Genomic DNA, 12,403 nt, shown 5'->3' with positions numbered 1-12,403 from the left:
TTTTCTGTCTCCTCTCTACAGTTGTGCAAATTAATGGGCCGAAAGTAGAAATATTCATGCAAAAAATAGTTTCATGCCTTGTAAGAAATATATATGGCCAACAATTTTTTCTCATTTCACCCACTACTGGCAGTTGTGGCAAAAACTTAATTTTGAACACTGCATACAAGTGCTTTTCTCGTCTGGTTTCATATATAGTAGCTTACAGCTAGCTGTTAGCAGTATAACAGAATATGTTAGTGGCAAAACATTATTATTTTTTTTTTTTTATAAAATAGTTGACCTTCAGCAAATATACATTTACAGCATACATATAGTTGTATGTGTATCATGACAGGACATATTTGCTTCCTTTTATGGTTTTTTAACAGACATAATGTTTAGAGGAACCCCCTAGCCTTTTGGGGGCCCTAAGCAGTACTTTGCGTGGGGGCCCCATCAGTGTGTCCTCAAACCCCGAAATGATCCCCCCACCCATTAAGCCTGTATTACAGAGCAGTTTCATAGTAAATAATTAATTTTAAATATTTAATTTTAAGGAAAATTATTAAGTATTTATTATTTGTTATAGTGACAATAAGACAACGGCATATACAGTGCCAAATTTCAATAAATAAAAGTAAAAGGAACATTAGGCCAGTCTGCAGGGTCAGTTGGAAGGCATCTGCTGGATCTGCATTACCAGGGTCACTACTGGTGCTGCTGGACTTGCAGATGAACTTGAGAATTGTCTCTAAAGGCAGACAAAAAATTATACTTAATTTAAAATGGCCTAACATAGTAACAGTGCAAAGTAATGGTATCAGTTAAGTTTACAGGCTAGTAATGACAATATTTTTACAAACAATGAACAAGAGTAATGAATGTAGACTAATAGGCAGATCAAAATATTAAAATGGAAGTAAGACAAATGAATAATGAAATAAATGCAATCAAATTTTGATTGACTGCTAAATGCACGCAAAAAAATAACGATCTAGCACCATCTAGCTTTTTGAAAATTATCACTGTTAAATGCTTTTCCGACTGCAAATTTACCAGGAAATATCAAAGATATTTTTTCTCAAGAAATCTAAGTAAACATATGAGAATGTTTCTTTAAATGTGCACACTTTGGACTAAAGGTTCTAATGGATATTGTTTACTGAAGCATTGGGATGACATGGCCCAGGTCTGGATTGGGTTTCATATTCAGCCTGGGATGTCATGTCCAAGTCAACCCATACCCAAAAGGATGGTGGGGGTTGGCAGTGAGGATGATAACAATAAAACAAGATCACAGAAAACATATGCAATATATGCAATTACTTGAAAATTATTTAAGCTCTCCATGTCATTACACCACATACGGCATTCACTAAGATTTTCACTTTCTGACATAAGACTTCCTTTTATGTGTTGCAAAAATAAGTGAATGTTAAAGGGATAGTTGACCCATCATTTCCTCATGCCATCCCAGATGTGTATGAATCTCTTCTGCAGAACATGAATGAAGATTTTTAGAAGAATATATCGGCTCTGTTGGTCCATTAAATGCAAGTAAATGAGAAGCGGTGAGAAACAGATCAATAATTAAAGTCATTTTTTTTTTTTATAAATCTCCACTTTTACATTCATAAGCGCTTTCTCTCTTAAGAGTTCTACTTCTGTTTTTGGTGATTTACATATTTCATGCATATCGCCCCCTACTGTGCAGGGGGATATTTTATTGTAAAAAAGGACTTAAATATTTATCTGTTTCTCACCCACGCCTATCATATATCTTCTGAAAATATGGATTAAACCACTTTAATTGTATGATTAGTTTTATGCTGACTTCATGTGATTTTTGGAACTTCTGAGTTCTGATCACTATTCACTTGCGTTGAAACAGCCAACAGAACTGATAATCTTTTCTAAAAAGCATAGTTTGTGTTCAGCAGAAGAAAGAAAGTCATACACATCTGGGATGGCATGAGGGTGAGTAAATGATGAGAGAAAATTCATTTTGGGGTAAACATTTTGTACTGTATTTTGGTAATTAAAATAGCAACAGATCCAGTGAAACAATGTTCTTACATTTTTACATGCCATTCAGCAGTCTTACAACGATAAGAGGGATATAAAAGACTAAAAATAAAACATTTGTACATTTCTTTTACATGGAATGTAAATGTTCAGAAAAAGACAAAATGGTTACTGTCTCTTTAAGAGGGTTTTATGCTGCTAAGAAAGAGGATTTCTGAGATCATCTTGGGTTATTTTACTGTCACCATTTGGGAACCCTTTGGGAACGTCTTTTAGGAGTGACCAGCTGTAAATATGTGTGCAACACGTCAGTAAAATTGACTAGATTGTATAGCCTTTGTTGGTGACATCATCAGAATGCGCCAGTAGCAGGGCTATAAATAGATGTGCCACAGGTGCATCGTCAGGTCTATTGTCTTAAGAGCAGCCCTGGGACATCCTCAGTGCGGCAATGAAGCGCAACATCTCATTCTATATCTCATGGCTAAGTCCCATGAAGGGATCCTGGTCCTAATGGGAGGCCTCAGTCGCCTAGCTCCATGACAAAAGTGAGTAGGCAAAGGATGTTTCCCTAGTGGTACTCCGTCGATCAAGGCGTGGCAAGCCGATATGGTGGCCACATAAACCCTGAGAGTGGCGGGGCATGTGCCTGCTGGTAATTTTTCCTGCAGAAAGTGCAGAACTGAAGCAATCTGGCAGTTAAACAGATATGCATTACAAGCAGTACACCACCTTTCAAAGACACCCCATTTATTGGCATAAGTTCTTCTAGTAGAATTAGCCCTAGCACTCATAATGGTCTCAATAACTTCAGGTGAAAACCCAGTGTACCTCAGTTGGTACCCTTCAGGGGCCAAACATGAAGGTTCCACAACTCAGGCCGGGGATGAAATAATGTCCCCTGCTCTTGAGACAGGAGGTCCCTCCTTACCAGTATCACCCAAGGTGGACCGTCGAGGAGAGCTATTATCTCCGAGAACCATACTCTGTTCGGCCAACGCGGCGCCATCAGTCGGAGGCAAGACCCTTGTTGACAAACTCTTGCTAGAACTCCCTGGAGCAGAGAAACCGGAGTGAATGCATACAGGCGCATTTTGGGCCATGTATGTGCCATTGCAGCCCCCCCGTGTCTGGACGACTCAGAGAGAAGTAGATGGGACATTGCGCTGTCTGTTAGGGGGTCGAAGAAGTCTACTTCTGCTTCGTAAAATCTAGATTTGTTTCACTACCTCGGGGTGGAGTTTCCATTCTCTCATCTGTATTTTTTGTCTGGACAATAAGTCCGCTCCCACATTCAGGCATCTAGGGTATATATACTGCTCCGAGTGACAGGAGCTTGCCCTGGGCCCAAAGGAGAATCTGTTGTGCCAGTCTGTTTATCTGGCGTGACCGTAGACCTCCTTGATGGTTTATGTAAGAGACTGCCGCTGTGTTGTCCACTCGCACCAGGACATGGCAGCCTCTCAAATGCTGGAGGAAGTATTTCAGGGCCTCCCATTCCCTCGAGCTGATGGGCCTCCCATTCCCTTTGAGCTGGACGACCACTTAAGACCGCTCCCCAGCCCAACAGGGAGGCATCCATCGTTAGCAATCTGCGACGGCAAGACACACTTAGAGTGGGACCCAAAGCCAGGAGCCGGGGTACGAACCACATAGAAAGGGTACGTAGCTCGTGGCGCATAAACCTTATCTGCCTTCGGGGATTGGCCCTTGGGTGAAATCCCCTGGCTTTGAGCCACAATTGACACGATCTCATATGCAGATGGCCCATAGGAATCACAGAGGACGCAGACGCCATGAGACCTAAGTAAAAAAAATTTGGCCTAACCTGACTTTGCTCAGGATATACTGAATGGTCTCGATTCTAGTGGGAGATAGCTGTACCCACATCATGACCGAATTCCATATAATCCCTAAATATGTCGTTCTCTGGGTAGGAGAAAATTATTTTCTTGGCGTTGACTTTCAAATCTGAAGCAACCAGGTGAGCTAAGACAATATTCCTGTGCGGTAATGCCAGTTTTCGTGACTGTGCTAGAATCAGCCAGTCGTCTATATAATTTAAAATGTGGATGCCCCGGAGTTGTAATGGAGCCAATACTACATCCATGCACTTTGTGAATGTGCGAGGTGATAAGGCTAGGCCGAATGGAAGAACCTGATATTGGAAAGTTTCGACCCCAAAAGCGAACCTCAGGAACTTCCTGTGTTGTGGCAAAATTAAAATGTGTCTATCAGATCGATCGTGACTAACCAATCGCGATGTTGTATTTGTGATACAGTTAACATCTTGAACTTGAGTTCCTTGACCAAACAGTTCAAGCCTCGAAGATCTAAGATCGGACGCAATCCCTCATCCTTCTTGGGAACCAGGAAGTATCTGCTGTAGTAACCTGACTCTCCCCCTAGAAGGGGAACATGTTCTATGGCTCCTCTGACCAGATGTTATTGCCACTCTTGTGACAGTAAATGTGTTTGTTTCCAGTTTCACGGTAGTGCGAACCACACCATTGAAACGTGAAGGACGGCAAACAAATAGAATTCTTTTGCCTTTTCTACTGTCTTTAGGATGGCAACTTCCAAGCTGCCAGGTTCTCTGAAATGGGTACTAATTTTGATACTTCCCTCTGAGGCAATGTCGGATGCTCCGCATCCTGGGTGACAACAAGGAGCAACAGAACACCCATCATTTCGTTGGAAACATCTAGCTCCCGAAACACCGGAGGTGGCGAGAATAGAGAGGTTCCGTGGGCGTGTCGGGAAGGTGCCTGCAGATGTTTTGCGTGCTGTCCCGAGGGGGGACTACCCTCACAAGGCTGGGTGCAAGACCATCACGACTTTCTCTTCTTATAAATAACGGTCCTGAGGTCTTGCTTTGGAGGCTGCTGAGGGCGGCGAGCTGATCCCCACTCTTTGTGAGGGGAAGCGCGACTCGCCACACTCTGCTTTTGGGCCTCCCATCTAGAAGGACCGGGGGGAAGCTGGGTGGCCGGCAGCCCCTCCCTCTGAGTGTGGCGAGGAAGGAATTGCACAAAGGCTTCCTCGTTTCTTTTTACCTCCCGAAACCTGGTAATGACTGTATTCATAGAGTCACCGAACAGGCCAGAAGGTAAAATTGCGGCATTAAGAAGGAACACTCTGTCCTTATCCTTAATACCCGAAAGATTTTGCCACATGTTCTTCTCCGTGCTGACCAAAGTAGCCATTGAATGGCCGATAGCGCAATCCATCTACTTCGCACAGAGAGATAAATCTGTGGCTTGACGAAGCTCTGAAAATGCTTCCTCGTCGATAGTACTCCCCGCACTCAGGTCCTTCAATAGATCAGCATGGTAACACCGCCATGGTGTGTAGAGCAGCACCAGCCTGACCTGCAGCTTGATGAGCCTTCCCCACAAGTGTTGATGTGGTCCTACACGGCTTTGTGGTGAGAGTTGGTCCTTTTAATGATGATGCCGTACCAGGCAAGAGATAGACCACGAGCGTCTCTTCTACCCGTGGCATCGTCGTATACCCCCAAGACTTAGCACCCACGATAGTCGAATATGTTGACATTGAGGGCACAAAGACATGGGAAGTATAAGGTGTCTTCCATGAATGAGTCAACTCGTCATGGAGATCATCAAAGAAGGCTTTGAGTTCCCTCTCCCCGGCCACCAGACAGAAATCTATCCTCTAATTTTGATTGTTTGGGGGTCTCTTGTTCATGCGGCCAGTCTAACTTTAGTCTGGCCACCGCACGAGTAACTACCTCTAGCAATTCCTCAACCACTTTATTATTATGCGAGGAATGCTCAGAGATAGGTAACTCAGAATCCGTGGTCCAAAGAGACTCATCGTCCCTCTCATGAACTAAAGAGGTGCCGAGGTGCTCTGGAGAGAGAGCGAGTGATAGGGACGAACCCGTCTCTCGCTCCTTAGCCAGATCCATACATGAGCCCCACGACTAAATGGTGGGGGCTGGCTCTTGGAAATAAGCAAGATGAGTGTGCAACATCTTCACTGTGAGCAGCTCACAATGCTCACACCCGCCTCGCTCTAACGCAAGAGCAGCATGCTCTTCCTCCAAACAAACAAAACAAAACTGGTGTGTGTCTGATTCAGCCATATGGTGTAAACAGGGAAACACACACCGTTTGCTTTGTTTATCACTCATTTTCTCTTTGTCTTTCACACTTAAGTGATAGAAGAAAGAAGAAAAATAAGAAAAAGAGTTCTGCACACTGCCTGGCAAATCTAACTCCTAACAGAGGAAAATAAAGAGTTTGAGAGGCTTGAGAAGCACAAAACATCACAAAGGGGTCTGAAGACAAAAGACCTGATGATGCGCCTGTGGCACATCTATTTATAGCCCTGCTACTGGTGCATTCTGATGATGTCACCAACAGAGGCTATAAATTCTAGTCAATTTTATTGACGTGTTGCACATATTTACAGCACTGATTGAGATTTTGAGAATACAGTCAGTATTAAGCTTGTAATGATCTTGTATCTGAAGCATGTTCATCCATTCAGCTTTTAGCAGCCCCTCTGTTCTCAATGTATCTTCCGTGATCCTTCCCGCATTGTCAAGTGAAGCGGCGCAACATCAGCTTCAGCAACATCAGTTTCGTCTCACAAGCTACTCTGAGGCCTTGCACTGTCATTTAGGCTACAATTGACACCTCTGTGTAAAATACTTTAAAAACTCCTTTTAGACCCCTTTCACACCGTTCGGTGGGATTAAATGGGCTAATGACAGTGTAGATTATGGTTCCAGCATCTTCTGCAGTTCTACTGGCTAGTGCACTATCAAACACAATGAGACACTGTGACAGAACCTGGAGACTGTGCACAGCAGGGTTTGAGCTGCAGGGTTTGACCCTGGTATAATGACTCATTAATCATTAGGCCTACAGTATGTCAGTGTATTATTACATGATATAGTGCAAAGAAAGCACTTAAAACATGCACAGTTTCTCTTAATTATACTTGCATTTAATCTAGAACTAGAATTGTGACTATAATTGAGTTTCATTTTAATGATCTGAATGTGTGCGTGGCAAATAACATCAGCCAATCCCATGGTTAACCAAAAATAAACAACAGGAGATTTCAAAATAAACAACAGGAGTATAAATTGATTATTACAGATGACATCAACCAAGTGCTTTTCAATTGTGCTAAGGATGATCGCATGAGCTGACTAAATAATACATTTACTACTTTCAATGTGCAAGCTAAATGAGACACAGCTCTTCTTAATTACCGAGTAACCTAAATACAGATTATTGTGAATACACCTGATGTAAATATTTGACAATCATGAGATGGTAAAAATTGATGAAAATCTGTACAATCATTGTTTTAATTATCAACAACTGCTTATTTATTTAAGAACTTTTTTCAGGAGAACAAATTATTATAATTGAACTATTAAAGAGTAATGTGCTTGATTAATCTTTTGATATGCATGTGAATGTTACAAGTGAAGTCTGCATTGCATACTCTGTTATAAAGTTGTGCCATTTTATTGGATATTTTGGAAGGATTGAAGTTGCTTAAAAGTCAACTGTTCTATCTTTCCAGGTTGTATGTAAAGGAGTAAGGCAATCCAGAAAAATTAAGAGAGAAAATGACAGCTCATGTTTGTGTCATGTCTTGTCCTGTCTTGTCATGTTATGTCTCACTTCTGTTCTTTCCCTCTACTCTGTCACCCTTTGTTGTTCGTTATATGTTTCTTTCCCTCTCCTTTTCTCCGCTTCCAGCTGTTTCTCATCTCCACTGAGTTCCTCGTTAATCCTCTACCCACCTGTTCCCTCTTTTCTCTGATTAACTCTCTATTTCTTCTCCTCGCTCTCGCTACATTCTTTGTCGGATTCTCACCTTGTGATACTTTCTCTAGAAGCAAACTACAGTCCTGTTTATCTCTACCCAGAGTCCTGTCCTGTTGGCATCCGCCGTCACTTCTAACTGTTCACCGCTAACCATCTCCTATATTTGTGCCCAGTTACCTGACGCCACGAGAGAGTGGTAAGCTACATCTGCCCTCGACTTCGGTCGGACCGTGGGAGAGACCCGCAGCCTGTTATTGCTTCCCGCTTACCCTGTCAGCTACCCGTGGACTTACTCCAACTCTAAGGAAGCACCTGTTTGTTTCAGTTTTGTTGTCGCCCTCTCTGCGGGCTGTTTGTTTGTATTCCTCCCAAGGAGAAGACTTTGTGTTTGACATTATTCCCTGAGCTTCATTAAAGACTCTGTTTTTGCTACATCGCTTTTGGGTCCTCACGTACCTTCACTTACCCTAAGATGGACCCAGCGACCCCGGCCTCGTTCCAATCAGCCCTCGAGCTCCAGGGAGCGATGTTGGGCAGGCACAAGGCAGAGCTGTCTGCTGCACGACACGCCATTGAGGGCTTGGCTGCCCAAATCACCGAACTCTCGAGGCAGATTCTTCTCCCTCGTCCCGAGCCACAGGTCACCTCCAGGGCCCCCGAGCCTCCAGAACCCAGGATTAATAACCCGCGTGCTATACTGGTGAGCCCTCTGAGTGCCGTGCTTTTCTCACCCAATGTGACGTTGTTTTTTCCCTCCAGCCCACCACTTACTCCCAGAGCAGAGCCCGTATCGCCTACGTAGTTTCTCTCCTTTCTGGACCGGCTTGAGAGTGGGGAACGACCATCTGGGAGGCGGGGGCTGAATGTACTAACTGTAATCAGGATTTCAAGGAGGAGATGATACGCGTTTTTGACCGCTCTGTTTTTGGGGAGGAGGCATCCCGGGTCCTATCATCTTTGCGTCAGGGTAAGCGGTCAGTTACTGACTATTCCATTGAGTTCTGAACTCTCGCAGCCTCCTGTGACTGGAACGAGCCGGCGCTGCTCGCTCGTTTTTTGGATGGTCTCTGCACGGAGGTGAAGGAGGAGATTCTTTCCCGAGAGGTACCCTCCCGCATGGACGCCGTGATCGAGCTCGCTATTCGCCTAGAGAGGCATTTCGATCGCGTCGCCGAGCTCGCGACCAGGAGTCTACATTTTCCTTTGCACCCCTCTCCACTGCACTACCTCCCTCATCCACCACCTTGGCTCCTGAGCCCATGCAACTGGGGGGCATTCGCATTTCGGCTAAGGAGAAGGAGCGGAGAATCACCCACCGTCTCTGCCTCTACTGCGGTTCTGCTTCACACTTCGTGACCTCCTGTCCGGTAAAAGCCAGTGCTCGCCAGTAAGAGGAGAGCTACTGGTGAGCGCTATTACTCTGGTCTCTCCTTCGAGGTCTTGCACCACTCTTCCTGTCCATCTCTGCTGGACTGGCTCTGCTGCCACCTGCAGGGCGTTGATTGACTCTGGCGCGGAGGGCTGCTTCATGGACGACACCTGGGCTCGGGAACATGGTATCCCCCTCATGGACTTATGTAAGCCCACGGCCCGTTTGCCTTGGATGGCAGTTCCTTCCCAAGATTCAGCGTGAGACGTTACCTTTGACCCTCACTGTCTCCGGTAATCACAGCGAGACCATTTCTTTTTTATTTTTCAGTCCCCTTTCGCCCCTATTGTGTTAGGCCATCCCTGGTTAGTTCAACATAATCCCTCTATTAATTGGGCTAAGAATACTATCCTTTCGTGGAATGTCTCTTGTCATGTTAAATGTTTAATGTCTGCTGTTCCCCTGTATCCTCTGTCTCTGTTTTTCAGGAGGAGCCTGGTGATTTGTCGGGGTACGGAGGAGTATCACGATCTGCGGGACGGTGTTCTGTCATTCCCGGGCCACTTCCCTCCCCCCCCATCGTTCTTATGATTGTAGTATCGAACTTCATCCGGAAACCACTCCCCCCCGGGGAAGACTTTACTCGTTGTCGGCTCCCGAACGTCAGGCTCTCGAGGATTATTTATCCGTAGCTCTCGATGCCGGTACTATTGTCCCTCCTCTTCTCCCGCCGGGGCTAGGGTTTTTTTGTTCAGAAGAAGGACGGTTCCTTGCGCCCCTGCATTGATTATCGAGGGTTGAATGACATAACAGTTAAGAATCGTTACCCGCTTCCTCTTATGTCATCAGCTTTCGAGATCTTGCACGGAGCTAAGTTTTTCACCAAATTGGATCTGCGTAACGCCTACCATCTCGTTCGCATTAGGGAGGGGGACGAGTGGAAGACTGTGTTTAACACTCCGTTAGGGCACTTTGAATATCGGGTTCTTCCGTTCGGCCTCCCTGCCGTTTTTCAGGCACTAATTAATGACGTCCTGAGAGACATGCTAAACATCTTTGTGTTCGTTTATCTCGACGACATCCTGATTTTCTCTCCGTCTCTCCAAATTCATGTCCAGCATGTGCGTCGCGTCCTCCAGCGCTTTTTAGAGAACCGTCTTTACGTGAAGGCTGAGAAATGCACTTTCCATGCCGCCTCCGTTAGTTTTCTCGGCTCTGTCATTTCTGCAGAGGGTATCAGAATGGATTCTGCTAAGGTCCAAGCCGTTTTAGACTGGCCCGTACCTAAGTCGCGTGTCGAGCTGCAGCGCTTTCTCGGTTTCACCAATTTTTATCGACGCTTCATCCGTAATTTCAGTCAGGTGGCCGCCCCCCTGACTGCCCTTACGTCTGTCAAGTCGTGCTTTAGTTGGTCCGTCTCCGCCCAGGGGGCTTTTGATCTCCTCAAAGACCGCTTTACGTCCGCACCCATCCTTGTTACACCTGATTTGTCCAAACAGTTCGTGGTCGAGGTTGACGCGTCAGAGGTGGGCGTAGGAGCCATCCTTTCCCAACGCTCTCGCTCGGACAACAAGGTTCATCCTTGCGCATACTTTTCTCATCGCCTATCGCCGTCTGAATGTAACTACGACGTGGGTAATCGAGAGCTGCTCGCCATTCGCCTAGAGCTAGGGTTGGAGGGGGCGACCGTTCCTTTTGTCGTTTGGACTGACCACCGGAACCTAGAGTACATTCGTTCTGCCAAACGACTCAACGCGCGCCAGGCTCGTTGGGCTCTGTTTTTCGCCCAATTTGATTTCGTTATTTCCTACCGCCCTGGTTCCAAGAACACCAAGCCCGATGCCTTGTCATGTCTCTATTCCCCCGAAGTCTCCACGGACCCGTATCGTTGGGTCAACTGTCTGGGGAATAGAGAGGCAGGTCAAATGAGCACTCGCTCTCACTCCCTCGCCGCGCACCTGTCCTAGACACAGGGGCGGGAACTCTTTGTTCCCGCCCCTACCCACCTGGCTGTTCTTCAGTGGGCTCACTCGGCCAAGTTGGCCGGTCATCCCGGCGTTCAGGGCACGCTCACTTCCATTCGCCAGTGTTTTTGGTGGCCCACTCGGGAACGTGACATGCGTCGTTTCGTGGCGGCTTGTTCCGTTTGTGCGCAGACCAAGTCAGGGAACTCCCCTCCGGCCGGACTTCTCAGACCACTTCCCATCCCCTCTCGACCTTGGTCACACATCGCCTTAGATTTCATCACCGGTCTCCCTGCGTTGGCGGGCAATACAGTCATTCTCACTGTCATCGATCGATTTTCTAAGGCGGCCCATGTTATCCCCCTCACTAAGCTCCCCTCCGCCAGAGAGACGGCGCAAATAATCATCGAAAATATTTTCAGAATTCATGGCCTCCCCTCTGATATTGTTTCGGATAGAGGTCCGCAATTTATGTCCCAGTTTTGGAAGGAGTTTTGTGGCTTGATTGGGTCTTCCGTCAGTCTCTTGTCTGGCTTCCACCCTCAATCTAACGGTCAAGCCGAACGGGCCAATCAGACTGTCGGCCGCATCTTGCGCAGCCTTTCTTTCCGTAACCCCGCGTCCTGGTCCGAACACCTTCCCTGGGCTGAATACGCCCATAATTCGCTTCCGTCGTCTGCCACCGGCCTGTCTCCTTTTCAGAGCAGCCTAGGGTACCAACCTCCGCTGTTCTCGTCGCAAATCGCCGACTCCAGCGTCCCTTCCGCTCAAGCTTTTGTCCAACGTTGCGAGCTGTGTCAAGCCCGCCCTTCGCGCTCCCGCTCGTCCCTCTTCCCTTCCCGTTCGTGTTGAAGGCTCCTCTATCTACAGGGTCCGCAAGATTCTAGACATGCGCGCTCGGGGTCGTGGTCATCAGTTTCTGGTTGATTGGGAGGGTTACGGACCCGAGGAGAGAAGTTGGGTTCCCTCTCGGGGCGTGTTGGACCGTTAAGCTATCGATGATTTCCTCCATAGCCGCCAGGTCTCCTCCTCGGAAGCGCCAGGAGGCGCTCGTTGAGGGAGGGGTACTGTCATGTCATGTTATGTCTCACTTCTGTTCTTTCCCTCTACTCTGTCGCCCTCTGTTGTTTGTTATATGTTTCTTTCCCTCTCCTTTTCTCCGCTTCCAGCTGTTTCTCATCTCCCCTGGGTTCCTCGCTTAATCCTCTACCCACCTGTTCCCTCTTTCCTCTGATTAACTCTCTATT

The sequence above is a fragment of the Xyrauchen texanus genome, chromosome 38 (genome assembly GCF_025860055.1).
Source record: "Xyrauchen texanus isolate HMW12.3.18 chromosome 38, RBS_HiC_50CHRs, whole genome shotgun sequence".
NCBI classification, from domain to species: Eukaryota; Metazoa; Chordata; class Actinopteri; order Cypriniformes; family Catostomidae; genus Xyrauchen; species Xyrauchen texanus.
This window is presented reverse-complemented; position numbering follows the sequence as displayed.